The sequence below is a fragment of the Coregonus clupeaformis genome, unplaced genomic scaffold (assembly GCF_020615455.1).
Source record: "Coregonus clupeaformis isolate EN_2021a unplaced genomic scaffold, ASM2061545v1 scaf0212, whole genome shotgun sequence".
NCBI lineage: Eukaryota > Metazoa > Chordata > Actinopteri > Salmoniformes > Salmonidae > Coregonus > Coregonus clupeaformis.
The window spans coordinates 273135-293898 of NW_025533667.1; the positions used below are offsets into that span (position 1 = coordinate 273135).

Consider the following 20764-nt stretch of genomic DNA (forward strand, 5'->3'; position numbering starts at 1 on the left):
GTCCTCGTCCCAACGCGGTCTTGCGACTCCTTGTGTCGGGCCGGGCGCCTGCAAGCTGACTTCGGTCGCCAGTTGTACAGTGTTTCCTCCAACACATTGGTGCGGCTGGCTTCCAGGTTAAGCGAGCAGTGTGTCAGGAAGCAGTGCGGCTTGGCAGCGTCGTGTTTCGGAGGACGCATGGCTCTCGAGCTTCGCCTCTCCCAAGTCCGTAGGGGAGTTGCAGCGATGGGACAAGACTGTAACTACCAATTGGGAAAAAAATATATATATATTAATTCTGATTGGAGCATGAGTAAGAAAATGTGTTAATGAAATTCCTAGTGGAATGGTGTCAGTCTTCCATAGTTAAAGGCCTTATGACCTGTGGTGTAAATCGATCCTGGTCAGAGAGAGACTCTGTCTGTGTCACTGCGACCCTGCTATCTGCCCCGTGAGTTCCCCAATTGTTTGTTACCGTTGTGTACATTCAACCAAAAGCTAATAAAGCAAAGGCATCAGAGATGATTTATATTCTCTCACAGAAACAGGAATCCATCCCCCTACGCATCCACAGTTATTAGGGGATTTTAACAACTGCACTTTGCGCTACGTCCTGCGGACCACCAGTATGGGAAATGTCACACTAGGAAGAATAAGACTCTTGCTTTGTGCTTTGGGACAATAGCACATGCTTTCACTACCACCACCAGACCTCCCCTGGGGACATCAGACCACAATGTTGTCTACCTCCGGCCTGCCACCACCAGACCTCCCCTGGAGGTATCAGACCACAATGTTGTCTACCTCCAGCCAACCTACTGTCGGCTCCTGGAGAGGGAGAAACCTACAGTTAAAACTGTCCAGATCTGGAACGACAACAGAATCGCTCGTCTCCAAGGCTGTTTTGACTATGTGGGAGGTATTTCAGGACAGCAGCTCTGATCTTAATGAACTCACATATGTTGTTTCAGACTATGCAAACTTCTGTGTAGAGTCAGTTGTGCCAACTAAGACCTGTCAAATCTCCCCTAACCATAAGCCTTGGGTATCAAAACATCTAAAATCACTACTTAATAGGAAGCAGGCAGTTTATGCTGAGGGTGATACAGGCTTTAAGAGATGTACAACGTGAGATCAGTTTATGCTGAGGGTGATACAGGCTTTAAGAGATGTACAACATGAGATCAGTCCACCCGGTAAGGCCAGCAGGCTAGTCTTTCATTGGTATACAGTGCATTCGGGAAAGTATTCAGACCCCTTGACTTTTTCCACATTTTGTTACATTACAGCCTTATTCTAAAATTGATTAAATTGTTGTTTTTTCTCATCAGTCTACACACAATACCCCATAATGACAAAGCGAAAACAGGTTTTTTGAAATGTTTGCAAATTTATTAAAAATGAAAACTATTCAGACCATTTACTCAGTACTTTGTTGAAGCACCTTTCATAGAGATTACAGTCTCAAGTCTTCTTGGGTATGACGCTACAAGCTTGGCACACCTGTATTTGGGGAGTTTCTCCCATTCTTCGCTGCAGATCCTCTCAAGCTCTGTCAGGTTGGATGGGGAGCGTCGCTGCACAGCTATTTCCAGGTCTCTCCAGAGATGTTCAATTGGGTTCAAGTCCGGACTCTGGCTGGGCCACTCAAGAACATTCAGATATTGTCCCGAAGCGACTCCTGCGTTGTCTTGGCTGTGTGCTTAGGGTTGTTGTCCTGTTGGAAGGTGAACTTTGGCTCCAGTCTGTGTCATGATTTAACTGGATTTGAACCCAAATGCAGACAACTACACCGAGCCAGAGAAGGTTTAACAGGTTTATTTACAAAGTTCAATTTGTAATTTGGAAACCACGACCCCGGCGGCGAACATCCAGAAGTCGCCGGACAGTGTAGACAGACACGATCCTGGGCGGAGGAGGGAGACGAGAGGGCGGGCACAGAGGGCTAACCGACACAGGCTTAATCTGGGAAACATGAAAAGTGGAATGAACCCGTAGGGAGGCAGGAAGCTGTAGCTTAACCGCGCAGGGGTTAACAATAGACAGTATCTTGAACGGTCCTATAAAACGCGGCGCCATCTTCTTAGACTCCACTTTCAATGGAAGATCATGTGACTTAAGCCATACCTCTTGACCAGGAGAGTAACCGGGAGCCTGGGACCGGTGACGGTTGGCTTGCCTCTGCATGTCGAAGCTCGGGACAGAGCTACCCTGGCCTTCCTCCAGACCTTGAAGCAGCGGCGCATGTGGGACTGCACCGAAGGTACCACCCAGTTCCCTCTCTTGAGAAGGGAACAGGGAGGTTGATAACCCAGAGCACACAGAAAGGGAGACAAACCAGAGGAAGCGTTAGTCAAGGTGTTATGAGCATATTCCACCCAGGGGGAGCATGGAGCTCCATGACCCAGGGGTTAGACCCTGTGACACAGCGGAGAGCGGTCTCCATCTCCTGGTTCGCTCTCTCGGCTTGCCCGTTGGTCTGGGGTGATATCCAGAGGACAGGCTGGATGTGATGCCCAAAGCTTTACAGAAAGCTTTCCATACCTGGGGAGACAACTGGGGACCCCTGTCAGAGACAATATCAGTGGGTAGACCATGAGAGCGGAAACACATGTTCAACCAAAATATCAGCCGTCTCTCTGGCAGTGGGCAGTTTAGGTAGGGCCAAAAATTAGCGAACTTAGAAAAACGATCAATCACAGTAAGAATGACAGTCTTTCCAGACGAGGGGGAAGTCCAGTGACAAAATCCATAGCAATGTGTGACCAGGGCCGGCTGGGTATTGGCAGAGGTCGTAGATGACCACGCTGGCCTGGGTGGAGTTCTTACTTCGTGCACATACCGTACAAGCAGCAATGAAGGCTCGAGTGTCCGCCTCCATCCTGGGCCACCAGAACTTCGTCGCACAAAGTCAAGGGTCCGCGTAACTCAGGGTGACAGGTAAGGGGAGACGAGTGAGCCCACTGAAGTACCTGGGAGCGAGCAGACTCAGGGACAAACAACCGGTTAGGAGGACCCCTCCCAGGGTCAGCTTGATGATGTTGAGCCTGTCTAACAATCCCTTCGATGTCACATGTGATGGCCGCAATACTGCAGGTAGGAGGCAAGATGGGTTCAGGGTTACTACCAGTATCAACAGCCGAATGAACACGAGACAGGGCGTCAGGCTTGACGTTGCGTGACCCAGGACGGTAAGACAGAGAAAAATTGAATCTCCCAAAAAATAGTGCCCACCTGGCTTGACGGGGGTTGAGCTGCTTCGCTGACTGGATGTATGCCAGATTTTTATGATCCGTCCAAACGATGAAGGGTTGTTCCGCCCCCTCCAACCAATGCCGCCACTCCTCGAGAGCCAGCTTAACGGCGAGCAGTTCACGATTGCCGAGGCGAAGCGATGTTTCAGTTCTTCGAACGCTGATTCGGCCCCTTCATTCCAAGCGAACGGTAGTGAGATGGAGGTGAGAGCGGTGAGTGGCGCCGCAATGCGGCTGTAGTCCTTGATGAACCTCCTGTAGAAGTTCGCAAACCCCAGGAATTGTTGAAGTTGTTTGCGGGTGGAGGGGGCTGGCCAGTCCGTGACAGCAGAGATCTTAGCTGGGTCCATCCGCAACTCCCCCTGAGCTATGATGTAACCCAAAAAAGAGGTCTCAGACACATGAAATTCACATTTCTCCATCTTCACAAACAGTTTGTTCTCCAACAACCTTTGCAACACCTGGCGCACATGCAGTTCATGTTCCTGGGAGGACTCTGAGAAAATCAGGATATCATCCAGATAGACAAAAACAAACCGATTCAACATGTCCCGAAGGACATCATTGACTAGTGCCTGAAAAACAGCAGGGGCATTGGACAACCCAAAAGGCATAACCAGATACTCAAAATGTCCCAAGGGTGTGTTGAAGGCAGTCTTCCATTCATCACCTTTACGAATGCGCACCAGGTGATGCGCATTTCGTAGATCCAGTTTGGTAAAGATAGTTGCACCATGAAGGAGGGAAAAGCAGAATTAATTAAAGGCAGAGAATATTTGTTCTTAATGGTGATGTTGTTAAGGCCACGGAAATCAATACAGGGTCTGAGGGTCTTATCCTTCTTTCCAACAAAAAAGAATCCCGCTCCTACAGGTGACGAGGAAGGACGAATAATACCTGCCGCCAAGGAGTCCCCGAATGTAGTTCTCCATAGCCTCCGTCTCCGGGCGGGAGAGATTGTACAGGCGACTGCTGGGGGAGAGGAAGGGCGCAGTCGTAGGCCGGTGAGGAGGAAGAGAAGTAGCTCTGTGTTTGCAGAAAACGGATGCCAGGTCATGATACACGTCAGGACAGCAGAGAGATCCATGGACTCAGTGGAGGTTGAGGCACAGTGCTGGCAGGGGTCTGAGCAGAACACAAACAATTCACATGACAAAATGTGCTCCATGAAACAATTCTACCTGTCACCCAATCAATGTGTGGATTGTGTCTTATGAGCCAGGGGATACCAAGGACCAGGGGGTCTGTGGGCAGTCAATGATGTGAAACTGAATGTTCTCCTGATGATTACCCGACACTCTGAGACAAACAGGAACAGTCTGATGAGTAATACGGGTCAACAATTGTCCATTTAGACCCTTAGCCTGCAGCGGACGGTCCATAGGTACAGTCTCTAAGTCCATTTGTTGAGCCAACTCTCGATCCAAAAAGCTTTCATCGGCACCAGAGTCAACCAGCGCACTAACAGGGAAATCCTGGGACTGCCACTGGAGGGATGCCTGGAGCAGAATGCGGGGAGAAGAGGAAGAATCGCTGCTTCGGCTCACCAAAACTTCTCCCATTAATGATGAGCCGGCCCTTTTCCCGGACGAACTGGGCAGGAAGGAACGAAAGACCAGCTTCTCCACAAACAGGCAGACCCGAGCCTGAATACGACGTGCACGCTCCTCTGAGGACAACCGTGCACGACCCACCTTCATGGCTTCGGGTTCAGTGCTCCTAGTATCGACTCGGGAAGACTCGGCCTTCTCCGTAGGGAAGAGGCGGGGAGGAGTTGGTTGACGACAGACAGGTTGCTTGGAACTACCACTCCTCTCCCGGCGGCGCTCCCGAATCCGATTATCCAACCTGATGGTGAGTGAAATAAGATTATCCAGCGTAGGCGATTCATCATATGACACCAATTCATCTTTCAAGGTCTCAGCTAAAACATTAATGAACACTCCTTGTAATGCCTCGTCATTTCCAACCACTCACTGCCGCTAAAGTCCGAAACTCCACTGCCATCTCCGCCACACTGTGAGATCCCTGCCGAAGAGAAAACAAACGTTTAGCAGCCTCCTTGCCCCGTGCGGGGTGGTGAAAACCTTCCTCATCTCAGTGGTGAAGGCAACGTAGCGTTGCAAATGTCCGACTGACTCTCCCAGACCGCGGATCCCCAGGAACAAGCGGAACCGCTAGTAGAGTTGATAAGGTAGGCAATACGGGCTCTTTCTGAGGCGTAGGTGAGGGGCTGTTGTTCAAACACCAGCGAGCATTGAGTCAAAAAAATCACCACAGGTTCCCATGTTCCCGTCATAGCGCTCTGGAGCAGGAACAAAGGCTCTCTGATCTGGGCTGGAGGAGCCTGGAAAAACAGGCGAGCATGAGAAGGAGCAGTTTGTATGCCATGAACGAGGGGTGCATTATTAACTTGGGTAGTAAGGGCAGACACTTGATTGGTGAGTAATTGAACCTGATTAAGCAGCACCTGACTGTTCTCGGATATGTCTTAAACAGGGTATCATGTTGGCCAAGTAAAATGCCCTGATTGGCTATGGCAGTCCGAATTCGAGTGCACTCTGGGGTGGTATCCGAGCTACTGTCTGCTGGGTTCATGTTGGCAGATCATACTGTCATGATTTAACTGGATTTGAACCCAAATGCAGACAACTACACCGAGCCAGAGAAGGTTTAACAGGTTTATTTACAAAGTTCAATTTGTCCAGGTTTCCAATAATAGGGGAAGAGCAAGTCCAGGTTTACAGGGAGGGTAACAGATCCAGGTTCAGAGCAGGTGTGGTACCGTAATGTCCTAGTGTCCGTGGTGAGTCCAAAAGGGAGGTCCGGTAGTGGAAAAGGGATGGTGGTGGCAGGAGTGAAGCGGAGGCAGGAGTCAGGTTCCAATAATCTGTGGCACAGGAGAGAAGTAACTAGAACAGGCCAAAAACACAAAGGACGAAACAGCGAAACTAACATGGTCGTCTTGACTATGATCTGACGATGAGTGGCAAGTTTGACCGGGTCTTAAAGGCTGAGGTGATTATGGTGAATGAGCTGCAGTTGGAACCCTGACTCCCGCACACCAGACTTCACTCCTGCAATCAAGGACAGACAGAGGGGAGGGGGAGAGCAGAGAGAGAGCTACCTAGCAGCAGTAGGCCTAACAGTCTGAGGTCCTGAGTGCTCTGGAGCAGGTTTTCATCAAGGATCTCTCTGTACTTTGCTCCATTCATCTTGCCCTCGATCCTGACTAGTCTCCCAGTTCCTGCTGCTGAAAAACATCCCCACAGCATGCTTCCCAGTAGAGATGATGCCAGGTTTTCTCCACACGTGACTCTTGGCATTCAGGCCAAAGAGTTCAATCTTGGTTTCATCAGACCAGAGAATCTTGTTTCTCATGGTCTGAGAGTCTTTAGGTGCCTTTTGGCAAACTCCAAGTGGGCTGTCATGTGCCTTTTACTGAGGAGTGGCTTCCGTCTGACCACTCTACCATAAAGGCCTGATTGGTGGAGTGCTGCAGAGATGGTTGTCCTTCTAGAAGGATCTCCCATCTCCACAGAGGAACTCTGGAGCTCTATCAGAGTGACCATCGGGTTCTTGGTCACCTCCCTGACCAAGGCCCTTCTCCCCTGATTGCTCAGTTTGGCCGGGCAGCCAGCTCTAGGAAGAGTCGGTGTTTCCAAACTTCTTCCATTTAAGAATGATGGAGGCCACTGTGTTCTTGGGGACCTTCAATGCTGCAGACATTTGTTGGTACCCTTCCCCAGATCTGTTCCTCGACACAATCCTGTCTCGGAGCTCTACGGACAATTCCTTCGACCTCATGGCTTGGTTTTTGCTCTGACATGCACTGTCAACTGTGGGACCTTACATAGACAGGTGTGTGCCTTTCCAAATCATGTCCAATCAATTGAATTTACCACAGGTGGACTCCAATCAAGTTGTAGAAACATCTCAAGAATGATACATGGAAACAGGATGCACCTGATCTCAATTTTGAGTCTCATAGCAAAGGGTCTGAATACTTATGTAAATAAGGTATTTCTAAAAACCTGTTTTCACTTTGTCATTATGGGGTATTGTCTGTAGATTGATTATTTAATCAATTTTGGAATAAGGCTTTAACGTAACAAAATGTGGAAGAAGTCAAGGGGTCTGAATACTTTCCGAAGGCACTATGTACTGTATGTAACTGTTATGATTTTTGTATTGTCAATTTGTTGTCTACTGGGATAGGATAAAGTAATCCTTCTACCCCCCAAAAAAAATTGTAAAGTGATTATCCCACTGGCTATAGGGTGAACGCACCAATTGGTGAGTCGCTCTGGATAAGAGCGTCTGCTAAATGACGTAAATGTGCCCTTGAGCAAGGCACTTAACCCTAATTGCTCCTGTAAGTCGCTCTGGATAAGAGCGTCTGCTAAATGACTAAAATGTAATGTAATGTAATGTATTTAAACGCCACTTTAAACAAGTGCATGATACTGCAACAAAATGTCCCCATGGGGACAATAAAGTCAGCAAAGTAAAGAAAGAGCCATCAAATGCATACATGTTTAAGCCATCTGAAATATTTATACGAGAATTAGAAAACAACGTACATTTAGTTTTTCCTGCATTAAGTACCTATTTTAAATCAACAAGGACTTTCTGCAAGGCAACAAAATCAGATTTCAGCTCCAACATAGCCTGGTCAGCTGTAGGAGCAATAACGTACATAACAGTGTATTCTGCATACAGATGAATGTTACAGGTTTTTGCATATAGACTAATATTATTTATTTAATTAGTAAAGAGGACAGGTCCCAAAATCGACCCCTGCGGAACACCTTTAGTAATATTGAGGTAACTTCACTTGACACCATCAGAAAGCACACATTTGTGTCTTATCTCACAGATGGTTCCCAAACCACTTGCCAGGAGCCTGTTCGAGGCCCATTTCAGACCCTAACCTTTGAATGAGTAGGGGATGGTTGACAGTATCAAAAGCCTTGGATAGGTTTATAAATATGGCAGCACAGTGATTCCAATGATCTAAGCCATTTAATACATCATTTAAGACAAGCATAGCAGCTGAAACGGTGCTATGTCCAAGTCTAAAACCAGACATGCACATTAAGAGTATAATTTGAAGTTTAAAAAGTTCTTAGCTGAGAGTTTGCCAGTGTTTCTAATATTTTTGCAAGGCATGATAGTTTAGAAATTGGGTGGTAGTTATCTAGGTCAGAAGGATCCCCATCTTTGCAAAGGGGGAGGATATGTACCACCTTCCAGATCTTAGGATCTGTACATAGTACAGTAATACATAGTAATACATAGTACAGTATTACATAGTACAGTAATACATAGTACAGTAATGCATACAATAATACATAGTACAGTTAAACATACAATAATTTTAATTTCATTTTTATTTAACCTTTCTTTAACTAGGCAAGTCAGTTAAGAACAAATTCTTATTTACAATGATGGCCTACCAAAAGGCAAAAGGCCTCCTGTTGGGAAAGGCGATTAATAAAATAAGGACATATAAATATATGACCAAACACACATCACAAGAAGAGATACAACACTACATAAAGAGAGACCTAAGACAACAACATAGCATGGCAGCACCACATGACAACACAGCAAGGTAGCAACACAACATGAAAACAACACATGACAACACAACATGGCAGCAACACATGACAAAACAGCATGGCAGCAACACAACATGACAACAACACAGCATGGTAGCAACACAACATGAAAACAACATGGCAGCAACACAACATGGCAGCAACACAACATGGTAGCAGCACTAGACATGGTACAAACATTATTGGGCAACAGACAACAGCACAAAGGGCAAGAAGGTAGAGACAACAATACATCACACGAAGCAGCCACAACTGTCAGTAAGAGTGTCCATGATTGAGTCTTTGAATGAAGAGATGGAGATAAATCTGTCCAGTTTGAGTGTTTTTTGCAGCTTGTTCCAGTCGCTAGCTGCAGCGAACTGAAAAGAGGAGCGACCCAGGGATGTGTGTGCTTTGGGGACCTTTAACAGAATGTGACTGGCAGAACGGGTGTTGTATGTGGAGGATGAGGGCTGCAATAGGTATCTCAGATAGGGGGGAGTGAGGCCTAAGAGGGTTTTATAAATAAGCATCAACCAGTGGGTCTTGCGACGGGTATAGAGAGATTACCAGTTTACAGAGGAGTATAGAGTGCAGTGATGTGTCCTATAAGGAGCATTGGTGGCAAATCTGATGACCAAATGGTAAAGAACACCTAGCCGCTCAAGAGCACCCTTACCTGCCGATCTATAAATTACTGGTAGAGCACGGCGCTTGTAACGCCAAGGTAGTGGGTTCGATCCCCGGGACCACCCATACACAAAAATGTATGCACGCATGACTGTAAGTCACTTTGGATAAAAGCGTCTGCTAAATGGCAAATAATATTATATTATTATGTGTCCTATAAGGAGCATTGGTGGCAAATCTGATGACCAAATGGTAAAGAACACCTAGCCGCTCAAGAGCACCCTTACCTGCCAATCTATAAATTACGCCTCCGTAATCTAGCATGGGTAGGATGGTCATCTGAACCAGGGTTAGTTTGGCAGCTGGGGTGAAAGAGGAGTGATTACGATAGAGGAAACCAAGTCTAGATTTAACCTTAGCCTGCAGCTTTGATATGTGCTGAGAGAAGGACAGTGGACCGTCTAGCCGTACTCCCAAGGACTTGTATGAGGTGACTACCTCAAGCTCTAAACCATCAGAGGTAGTAATCACACCGGTGGGGAGAGGGGCATTCTTCTTACCAAACCACATGACCTTTGTTTTGGAGGTGTTCGAACAGGTTAAGCAAGCTTGTTGGACACTAAAGCTTTGTTGTAGAGCGACAAAGCGGTAGAGTGCCAAGTCTAGTGTCATGAGCACTCTCTCTCCTGGTAGCAACATTAATTGCATTCGAAATTATCTTCCCTCTGCTCACCTCCCTCTCTCTCTACTCAGCCTAATCAGCTCCACCTGCCCTGCTCTGCTCTTGTTACCTGGCCAGCTGCACTGCATTTCCCACTCACCATCCTCACCTTGCCTCACTCTGTTCTAATTACTCTGCCAGCTGAACGCATTTCCCCACTACCTCTCCCAGTATATCAAGCCCTGTTTTTCAGCCAAGCCCTGTCAGATCGTCTTCAAACCCGGACCAGTAACCTGCCTGTCTGCGCTCTGACTCCTGTTTGTGATACCGATCCTTTCTTGACTGCCTCCTTGTTCTACTGCCCCGTCTATCCCAACCTGTCTTCTGACTCGACTACTCTCCGATCTTCAGCCCCTCCGGTAACTTCGTTTCTGCCTTCTGTCTCTCACTACGATATTTGCCCAGCCCTGATCTGTACTTCTGCCTGCCATTCATATTGCTGTTGTGTGTGTGTTCCCCAGGTCTCCGACCACCAGATGAGCGTGCCCAGACGTTTCACCACCCTCAGCCCGATACGCCGCTCCATCACTGGGGAACACACACACTAAGCACTGGACTGGACACCCCCGGACATTTGGTGACCCCGGAGCACAGGTACCCACAGGAGGACCCTGAAAGACCCCTGACACCCCTGGGACTCCTCTTCCCGCCTGTAACCTTGAATAAAGAACTCTGAATTTGAACTTGCGCTCTTGGGTCCTCTTCTGTTCTTGACAGAACGATCTGACCATCATGGACCCAGCGCACTCCCTGACCACGATGGAGGAAGAGCCAGAGAGGACTGCCCAAGCGACTGGGCGCTCTGAGGGAGACATAAATCGGATGGCTGGCGACAGCGCTTCCCCTTCTCCAGCTATTCAACCAGCAGCAACAACAGTTCCAACTGCAGCAACAACAGCTAGCCCAAGCCCTGCACACTCAAGCCCGGCTACTCCACCTGCACCCCCCTGGTCCTTTGTTCCTGTACCACGATACTCCTTCATCCCTCCGCTGGAGGTCCCAATGCTGCAGGCCCGGCAGTGCTGCCACCAGATCCCCACGCTCCTGAACCGGATTGGGAACCCGGAACGTTTGATGGCAACCAGAAGCAGAGACCATTCTTGAGCAGCTGCCGAATCCAGGTTGCACTACTGCCCAGGACTTTCTCAACAGAGGGAGCCAAGGTGGGGTATGTCATCACACATCTCACCGGGTCGAGCTCGTTGTGGGGAACGGCGGTTCGACCGGCAAACCCCAGCCTGTGCCTCCTTCAGTACCTTTGAGAGAGAGTGTTAAGGGTCTTTGACTAGGCTCGCCAACACCGCGTCACAAGCTCTGCTCACCATCCGTCAGGGCAATCGGACAGTGGCAGACTTCTCCATTGACTTTCGTACCCTGGCCAGTCAAAGCTCGTTTAACCCAGAGGCACTGGTGCAAGCCTTCCTCCATAGCCTGGCGGACTATATCAAGGACGAGCTTGTTTCCCATGACCCGCCCTCAACGCTTGATGCCGCCATTGACCTTGCGGGTCGATTGACGCGTGTACAGACCCGGAGGAGGAGAAGGGCCGTCTCAGTCAACCTGCCATCCGTACTCGGGTCGATACCCGCTTCTGTCCAGCCCCTGCCTGTCAAGTCCCATAGCCAACTCAATCAGCCTGAGCCATGGAGAGTGCCGTGCCTCTCGACTCGAGGAGCGTCGGCGCCGTCTAAGCTCCAACCTTTGCCTCTACTGTGGTGGCGAGAATCACCGTGTCGCTACTTGTCCGGCAAAAGCCGCAGCTCACCAGGTGTAGGGGAGATCCGGGTGGAGCTCAACAAGCCTTCAGTCTCCCTCCATCCGAAAGACCCTGCTTCATCTCCGCCTTCAGCTTTCTGACAAGACTCATACATTGGCCGCCCTTGTGGATTCCGGAGCCGAAGCAAACATCATGGACCCTGAGCTTGCACAGCAACTGGGCGTGAACCATCATCAACTGACACAACCCATTCCTGCACGGCCCTGGATGGGCATCATCTTGGCACTGTCACTCATATCTCCGCCCCTTGTGACAATCCTGCTGTCAGGAAACCACCAGGAGTCCATCCAGTTTCACCTCCTACACTCACCTGGCCAACCACTCATGCTCTGGATTACCTGTGGCTCCGTCAGCACAACCCCACATCGACTGGGAGACAGGAACAGTCCGTGAGTGGGGAAGGAGTTGTCACCAGACCTGTTTAAGGGGGGCCACCCTGCCCGTTCACCGGGAAGGATCTAGCGCTACCTCCGACATATCAATGTTCCGGCCTGTTACCACAGCCTGAAAGAGGTGTTCAACAAATCCAAGGCGACATCTCTACCCCACACAGACCCTATGACTACGCGATGATCTCCCGCCTGGCACAGCACCTCCCAAGAGTCGGCTGCTATTCACTGTCAGCCCCGGAAGAAAGGCCATGGAGGCTCACATTAATGACTCTCTTGCCTCCGGGATAATTAGAGCCGTCGTCTTCCCGCGGGAGGCGGGATTCTTCTTTGTCGGCAAGAAGGGCGGTTCTCTTCGTCCATGCATAGATTACCGGGTCTGAACGACATCACGGTTAAGAATCGCTACCCACTGCCCTCTTTCGTCTGCCTTGAACTGCTGCAGGGAGCCACTGTATTCACTAAGCTGGACCTTCCAGTGCCTACCATCTAGTGCGGATGAGGAGGGAGACGAATGGAAGAGCTAGCGTTCAACAGCACCAACCGGCCACTATGAATATCTCGTCATGCCCTTCGACCTCACCAATGCCCCAGCAGTTTTTCAAGCCCTAGTGAATGATATCCTCAGGGACATGCTACATCGTTGTATTTGTGTACCTTGGCGATATTTTAATATTCTCAAAGACTCTGTCAGAATTCCACACGCACCACGTCCGGTTGGTCCTGCGCCGCCTGCTGGAGAACTCTCTTTTGCGTGAAGGCAGAGAAGTGAGTTCCATGCCAAGACCGTTTCATTCCTGGGGTATGTGGTGACCGAGGGCAGCATTCAGATGGATCTCACGAAGGTGTCGGCTGTCACTTCCTAGCCAGTTCCTGAGTCTCGGAAGAAGTTGCAACAGTTCCTGGGCTTTGCCAACTTTATAGGAGATTCATCAGAAACTATAGCACAGTGGTTGCACCCCTCACGGCGCTAACCAGCACAAACAACCGTACCAATGGACATCAGCTGCTGATAAGGCCTTCAATATCCTCAAGACATGTTTCACTTCTGCTCCCATCCTCCAGATGCCAGATGCAGCAAGGCAGTTTGTGGTGGAGGTAGATGCTTCGGACGTGGGAGTGGGTGCAGTGCTTTCTCAAAGAGCAGCTGAGGATGGCAAGATGCACCCCTGTGCCTTCTACTCCCGTCGGCTAACCCCTGCCGAATGCAACTACGACATTGGGAACCGCGAGCTGTTGGCTGTCAAGCTCGCCCTTGAAGAATGGCGGCACTGGTTAGAGGGGTCAAAGGAACCATTCGTAGTGTGGACAGACCACAAGAACCTGGAGTATATCCAAACAGCCAGGAGGCTGAACTCCCGTCAACAGCGGTGGTCTCTGTTCTTTACGCGCTTCAATTTCACGCTCTCCTACCGCCCGGGATCTCGCAACATCAAACCTGATGCTCTTTCCCGGATGTTTCAGAAGGGCGAGACCACCGCCATGACAGCTCCCATTCTTCCCAGCCACTTGGTCGTAGCGGCCCTCACCTGGGAGATCGAGAAGCAGGTCATGGAGGCTCTTCGGGACCAGCCAGGTCCAAGCACCAGCGCCCCCAACCGTCTGTTTGTTCCAGCAAATCTCAGGTCACCTGTGATTCAGTGGGGGCACGAATCCCGTCTGGCCTGTCATCCCGGCATCACTGCACCCTTCATCTGGTCCAGCCAGCGGTTCTGGTGGCGGGGATGAGACGGGATGTCCGAGAATTCATCCGAGCTTGTCCCACTTGTAACCTAAACAGACTCCCAACCAGCCTCCTGCTGGGTTGCTGCAACCCTACTCATACCGAAGAGGCCCTGGTCCCACGTTTCACTGGACTTTGTTACGGGCCTTCCGGCCTCTGACGGACACACAGTCATCCTTACCATTGTTGACCGCTTTAGTAAGATGACCCACTTCGTGCCCCTTCCCAAACTACCCTCTGCTAAAGAGACCTCCCAGGTGGTCCTGGAACATGTGTTTCGTATCCATGGCCTACCCCAGGATATAGTGTCAGACCGGGGCCCGCAATTCTCAGCAACCTTTTGGAAGGAGTTCTGTCATCTCCTTGGGGCCACCGCCAGCCTATCGTCTGGATTCCACCCGCAGTCAAACGGCCAGACTGAACGCATGAACCAGGAGCTGGAGAAGGCACTGAGGTGTGTGGCTTCCCAAAATCCCCGGGCCTGGGCTCAACACCTGCTCTGGGTGGAATATGCCCATAATTCACTCACCAGTTCCTCCACCGGGCTCTCCCCCTTTCAGTGTGTCTACGGGTATCAACCTCCACTGTTTGCCAGCCAGGAGGCGGATGCCACCTGTCCGTCTGCTCTTGCACGATGCCCGCCGCTGCCCGCACTTGGGCCCAGGCTCGCACTGTGCTCCTGAAGTCTGGAACCAGCTACGCCGTCGGTGCCAACCGACGGAGGACCCCAGCACCTACTTACCGGGTTGGTCAGAAGGTCTGGCTGTCTGCCGGGATCTGCCGCTGCGGGTTTGTATCACAGCTGGCCCCCTCGCTTCATTGGTCCTTTTCCTGTGCAGAAAGTCATCAGTCCAACGGGCGGTCCGACTTCAGTTGCCCGCTTCCATGCGGGTCCCACCCCACCTTCCACGTCTCCAGGGTCAAGCCGGTCCATGAAAGTCCCCTGGTCCCTGCAGCTCCGGCGCCACCTCCTCCGCGCCTCGTAGATGGCGGTCCTGTCTTCACCGTCCGGGCGCTGCTCCGCTCTGGGCGAAGGGTAGGGGTCTCAGTACCTCGTTGATTGGGAGGATATGGTCCAGGGAGAGGACCTGGATCCCGGCCAGGAGGATAGTGGACCGGACCCTTATCACTGACTTCCACCGACTACATCCTGATCAGCCTGCAATCCGAGGGGCCGTCCAAGAGGGGTTCCTCCGTCCGGCCCGCCCCTGCTCCTGTCTCAGTGCCTGTCCTGTCTCCCGACCGTGACCCTCCAGCTCCTTCTGAGGATGAGGAGATTCACTCGGACCGCTCGGAGGAGTTCTGACCCGCCGCCTGCTCCCCTCCACCCTCCCGGCATGATGTTGTTCTTGGGACTTCTGGGGCCGTCCCTTGGAGGGGGTCCTGTCATGAGCACTCTCTCTCCTGGTAGCAACATTAATTGCATTCAATTATCTTCCACTCTGCTCACCTCCCTCTCTCTACTCAGCCTAACTAGCTCCACCTGCCCTGCTCTGCTCTTGTTACCTGGCCAGCTGCACTGCATTTCCCACTCACCATCCTCACCTTGCCTCACTCTGTTCTAATTACTCTGCCAGCTGAACTGCATTTCCCCACTACCTCTCCCAGTATATCAAGCCCTGTTTTTCAGCCAAGCCCTGTCAGATCGTCTTCAAACCGGACCAGTAACCTGCCTGTCTCGCTCTGACTCTGTTTGTGATACCGATCCTTTCTTGACTGCCTCCTTGTTCTACTGCCCGTCTATCCCAACCTGTCTTCTGGACCTCGACTACTCTCCGATCTTCCAGCCCCTCCGGTAACTGCGTTTCTGCCTTCTGTCTCTCACCACGATATTTGCCCAGCCCTGATCTGTACTTCTGCCTGCCATTCATATTGCTGTTGTGTGTGTGTGTTCCCCCAGGTCTCCGACCACCAGATGAGCGTGCCCGAGACGTTTCACCACCCTCAGCCCGATCGCGCTCCATCACTGGGGAACACACACACTAAGCACTTGGACTGGACACCCTCGGACATTTGGTGACCCCCGGAGCACAGGTACCCACAGGAGGACCCTGAAAGACCCCCTGACACCCCTGGGACTCCTCTTCCCGCCTGTAACCTTGAATAAAGAACTCTGAATTTGAACTTGCGCTCTTGGGTCCTCTTCTGTTCTTGACATCTAGGTCCAAAAGGCTTCTTAACAGCTTCTACCCCCAAGCCATAAGACTCCTGAACAGCTAATCATGGCTACCCAGACTAGTTGCATTTTTTCTTAAACTGTATTCTTGGTTATGGGCTTGTAAGTAAGCATTTCACTGTAATATCTACACCTGTTGTATTCAGCACATGTGGCAAATAAAATTTGATTTGATTTGATTAACACAAAATCCAGGGAGGGGCCAGCTGAGTATAAGACTGCATATAAATGGATGAGAGAGCTTCCTACTGCCTGAGAAGAGCGTGGGGCCTAGGATGGAGCCTTGGGGTACTCCCTTGGTGACAGGCAATGGCTGAGACAGCAGATGTTCTGACTTTATACACTGCACTCTTTGAGAGAGGTAGTTAGCAAACCAGGCCAAAGACCCCTCAGAGACACCAATACTCCTTAGCCGGCCCACAAGGATGGAACGGTCTACCGTATCAAAAGCTTTGGCAAAGTCAATAAAAATAGCAGCACAACATTGCTCAGAATCAAGGGCAATGGTGACATCATTTAGGACCTTTAAGGTTGCAGTGACACATCCAAAACCTGAGCAGAAACCAATAATACATAGTGCAGATAATACATAGTACAGTAATACATACAATAATACATAAAGTAATACATAGAGTAATACATATATCAGTAATACATAAAGTAATACATAGTACATTATTACATAGTACAGTAATACATACAGTAATACATAGTACAGTAATACATACAATAATACATAAAGTAATACATAGAGTAATACATATATCAGTAATACATAAAGTAATACATAGAGTAATACATATATCAGTAATACATAAAGTAATACATAGTACATTATTACATAGTACTGTAATACATATAGTAATACATAGTACAGTAATACATACAGTAATACATAAAGTAATACATAGAGTAATACATATATCAGTAATACATAAAGTAATACATAGTACATTATTACATAGTACTGTAATACATATAGTAATACATAGTACAGTAATACATACAGTAATACATAGTACAGTAATGCATAAAGTAATACACAGTAATACACATAGTAATACAAAGTGCAGTAATACATAGTACAGTAATACATACAGTAATACTTTGTACAGAAGTACATGCAGTAATACACTGTAATACATAGTACAGTAATACATACAGTAACGCAGAGTACTGTAATACATATAGTAATACACATAGCAATACAAAGTGCAGTAATACATAGTACAGTAATACATACAGTAACGCATAGTACTGTAATACATGTAGTAATACATTGTACAGTAAAACACAGAGTAATACAAAGTACAGTAATACATACAACAGTAATACATACAGTAATACATAGTACAGTAATACACATAAATACAAAGTGCAGTAATACATAGTACAGTAATACATACAGTAACGCATAGTACTGTAATACATAGAGTAATACATAGTGCAATAATACATAAAGTAATACTTAGTACAGGAATACATATTACAGTAATACATAGTATATTAATGCATACAGTAATAAATAGTACAGTATTACATACAATAACACAGAACACAGTAATACATGCGATAATACATAGTACAGTAATACATACAATAAAACATAGTACAGTAATACATAGTACAGTAATATATACAGTAATATATAGCACAGTAATACATACCATAATACATAGTACAGTTAAACAAAGTGTAATACATACAGTAATACATAAAATTATACATAGTACAGTAATATATATACAGTAATGCATACGGTAATACATAGTACAGTTTATCATAGTACTGTTATACATACAGTAAAACATAGTACAGTTATACATACAGTACTACATAAAGTAATACATACAGTAATGCATACAGTAATGCATACAGTAATACATACAGTAATGCATACAGTAACACATAGTACAATAATAGATTTAGTAATACATAGTACAATAATACATAGTGCAGTAATACATAGTACAGTAATACATTGTACAGAAATACATGCTGTAATAAACAGCACAGTAATACATAGTACAGTAATACATAGTACAGTAATACAAAGTACAGTAATAAATACAGTAATACAAAGTACAATAATACAAAGTACAGTAATAAATACAATAATACATACAGTAATACATAGTAGAGTAATTATTACATAGTAGAGTAATATATACAGTAATGCATAGCACAGCAATACATACCATAATACATAGTACAGTGAAACAAAGTGTAATACATATAGTAATAAATTGAACAGTAATACATATAGTAATACATAGTACAGGAATACATAGTACAGTAATACATGGAGTAATACATAGTACAGTAATACATACAGTAATACATACAATTATACATAGTACAGTAATATATATACACAGTAATGCATACGGTAATACATAGTACCGTTTAACATAGTACAGTAAAACATAAAGTAATACATAGTACAATAATACATAGTACAGTAATACATACAGTAATACGTACAGTAATGCATAGTACAGTAATACGTACAGTAATACATAGTACAGTAATACAAAAGTAATACATAGTACAGTAATACATACAGTAATACAAAGTACAGTAATAAATACAGTAATACAAAGTACAGTAATACATAGTACAGTAATACGTACAGTAATACTTTGTACAGAAGTACATGCAGTAATACACAGTAATACATAGTACAGTAATACATACAGTAAAGCATAGTACTGTAATACATACAGCAATACATAGTACAATAATACATACAGTAATACATAGTACAGTAATACATATTACAGGAATACATAGTACAGTAATACATAAAGTAATACATAAAGTAATACCAACCTGGTGCCGACGAAGATGGCGGCCTCGCGACTAGCTCTTAGGAAACTTTGCAGTATTTTGTTTTTTTATGTATTATTTTTTATATTATTAGCTCAGAAAGTGTTTTGTATCATTACATACAGCTGGGGAAAACTATTGGATATATTGAGCGGCGGTAACTCGTAGCCGATCCTTTGTTTGCTCTCCCCATGGCAACTGAACTGATTCCAACGGCTGACCCAAAACATCGCAGACGGAGGAGAGGCACTCGGAGCGGCCTGCTGGTTCGACTTAGGAGGCGCGCACACCACCCACCGCTTCCAAGTATACTACTCGCTAATGTTCAGTCTTTGGTTAACAAGATCGACGAACTCCGGGCAAGGATTTCTTTCCAGAGAGACATCAAGGCCTGTAACATACTTTGTTTCACAGAAACATGGCTCTCTTGGGATATTCTGTCGAAATCGGTCCAGCCAGAGGGGTTCTCAGTTCATCGCGCAGACAGGAATAAATATCTCTCCGGGAAGCAGAAGGGCGGAGGTGTGTGTTTCATGATTAACAACTCATGGTGTAATTGTAGTAACATACAAGAACTCAAGTCCTTTTGTTCACCCGACCTAGAATATCTCACAATCAAATGCCGACCATATTATCTCCCAAGATAATTTATTCGGTTATAGTCACGGCTGTGTATATCCCCCCTCAAGCCGATATCACAACGGCCCTCAAAGAACTTCACTGGACTTTATACAAACTGGAAACCACATATCCTGAGGCTGCATTTATTGTAGCCAGGGATTTTAACAAAGCAAATTTGAGGACTAGGCTGCCGAAGTTCTATCAACATATCGACTGTTGTACTCGCGCTGCCAAAATCCTCGACCATTGCTATTCGAACTTCCGGGATGGTTATAAGGCCCTCCCCCGCCCTCCTTTCGGCAAATCTGACCACGACTCCATTTTGCTCCTCACTTTCTAAGGACTATTCAACGCTGGTCTGACCAATCGGAATCCACGCTTCAAGATTGTTTTGATCATGCGGACTGGGATATGTTCCAGGTAGCTTCCGAAAATAATTTAGACGAATATACTGAAACGGTGACTGAGTTTATCAGGAAGTGTATAGGTGATGTTGTGCCCGCTGTTACTATTAAAACCTACCCTAACCAGAAACCGTGGATAGACGGCAGCATTCGCGCAAATCTGAAAGTGCAAACCACCGCATTCAACCATGGCAAGGTGACTGGGAATATGGCAGAATACAAACAGTGTAGCTACTCACTCCGCAAGGCAATTAAACTGGCAAAACATCAGTATAGAGACAAAGTGGAGTCGCAGTTCAACGGCTCAGACACGAGACGTATGTGGCAGGGTCTACAGACAATCACGGACTACAAAAGGAAAACCAGCCACGTCGCCGACACCGACGTCTCGCTTCCAGACAAGCTAAACACCTTATTCGGCCCGCTTTGAGGATAACACAGTGCCACTAGCGAGGCCCACTACCAGGACTGTGGCCTCTCCTTCTCCGTGGCCGACGTGATTAAGACATTTAAGCATATTAACCCCCGCAAGGCTGCCGGCCCAGACGGCATCCCTAGCCGCGTCCTCAGAGCATGCGCAGACCAGCTGGCTTGTGTGTTTATGGACATATTCAATCTCTCCCTGTTCCCACATGCTTCAAGATGGCCACCATTGTTC

The 20764-nt window shown here is 47.5% G+C and overlaps 1 protein-coding gene across 2 annotated transcripts in view; it reads left to right on the plus strand.

The window, feature by feature from the left end:
- Nucleotides 1–20764, plus strand: part of LOC121559648 (synapsin-2-like) — a 264426-nt gene that overhangs the window by 231262 nt on the left and 12400 nt on the right. The window lies entirely within an intron of this gene.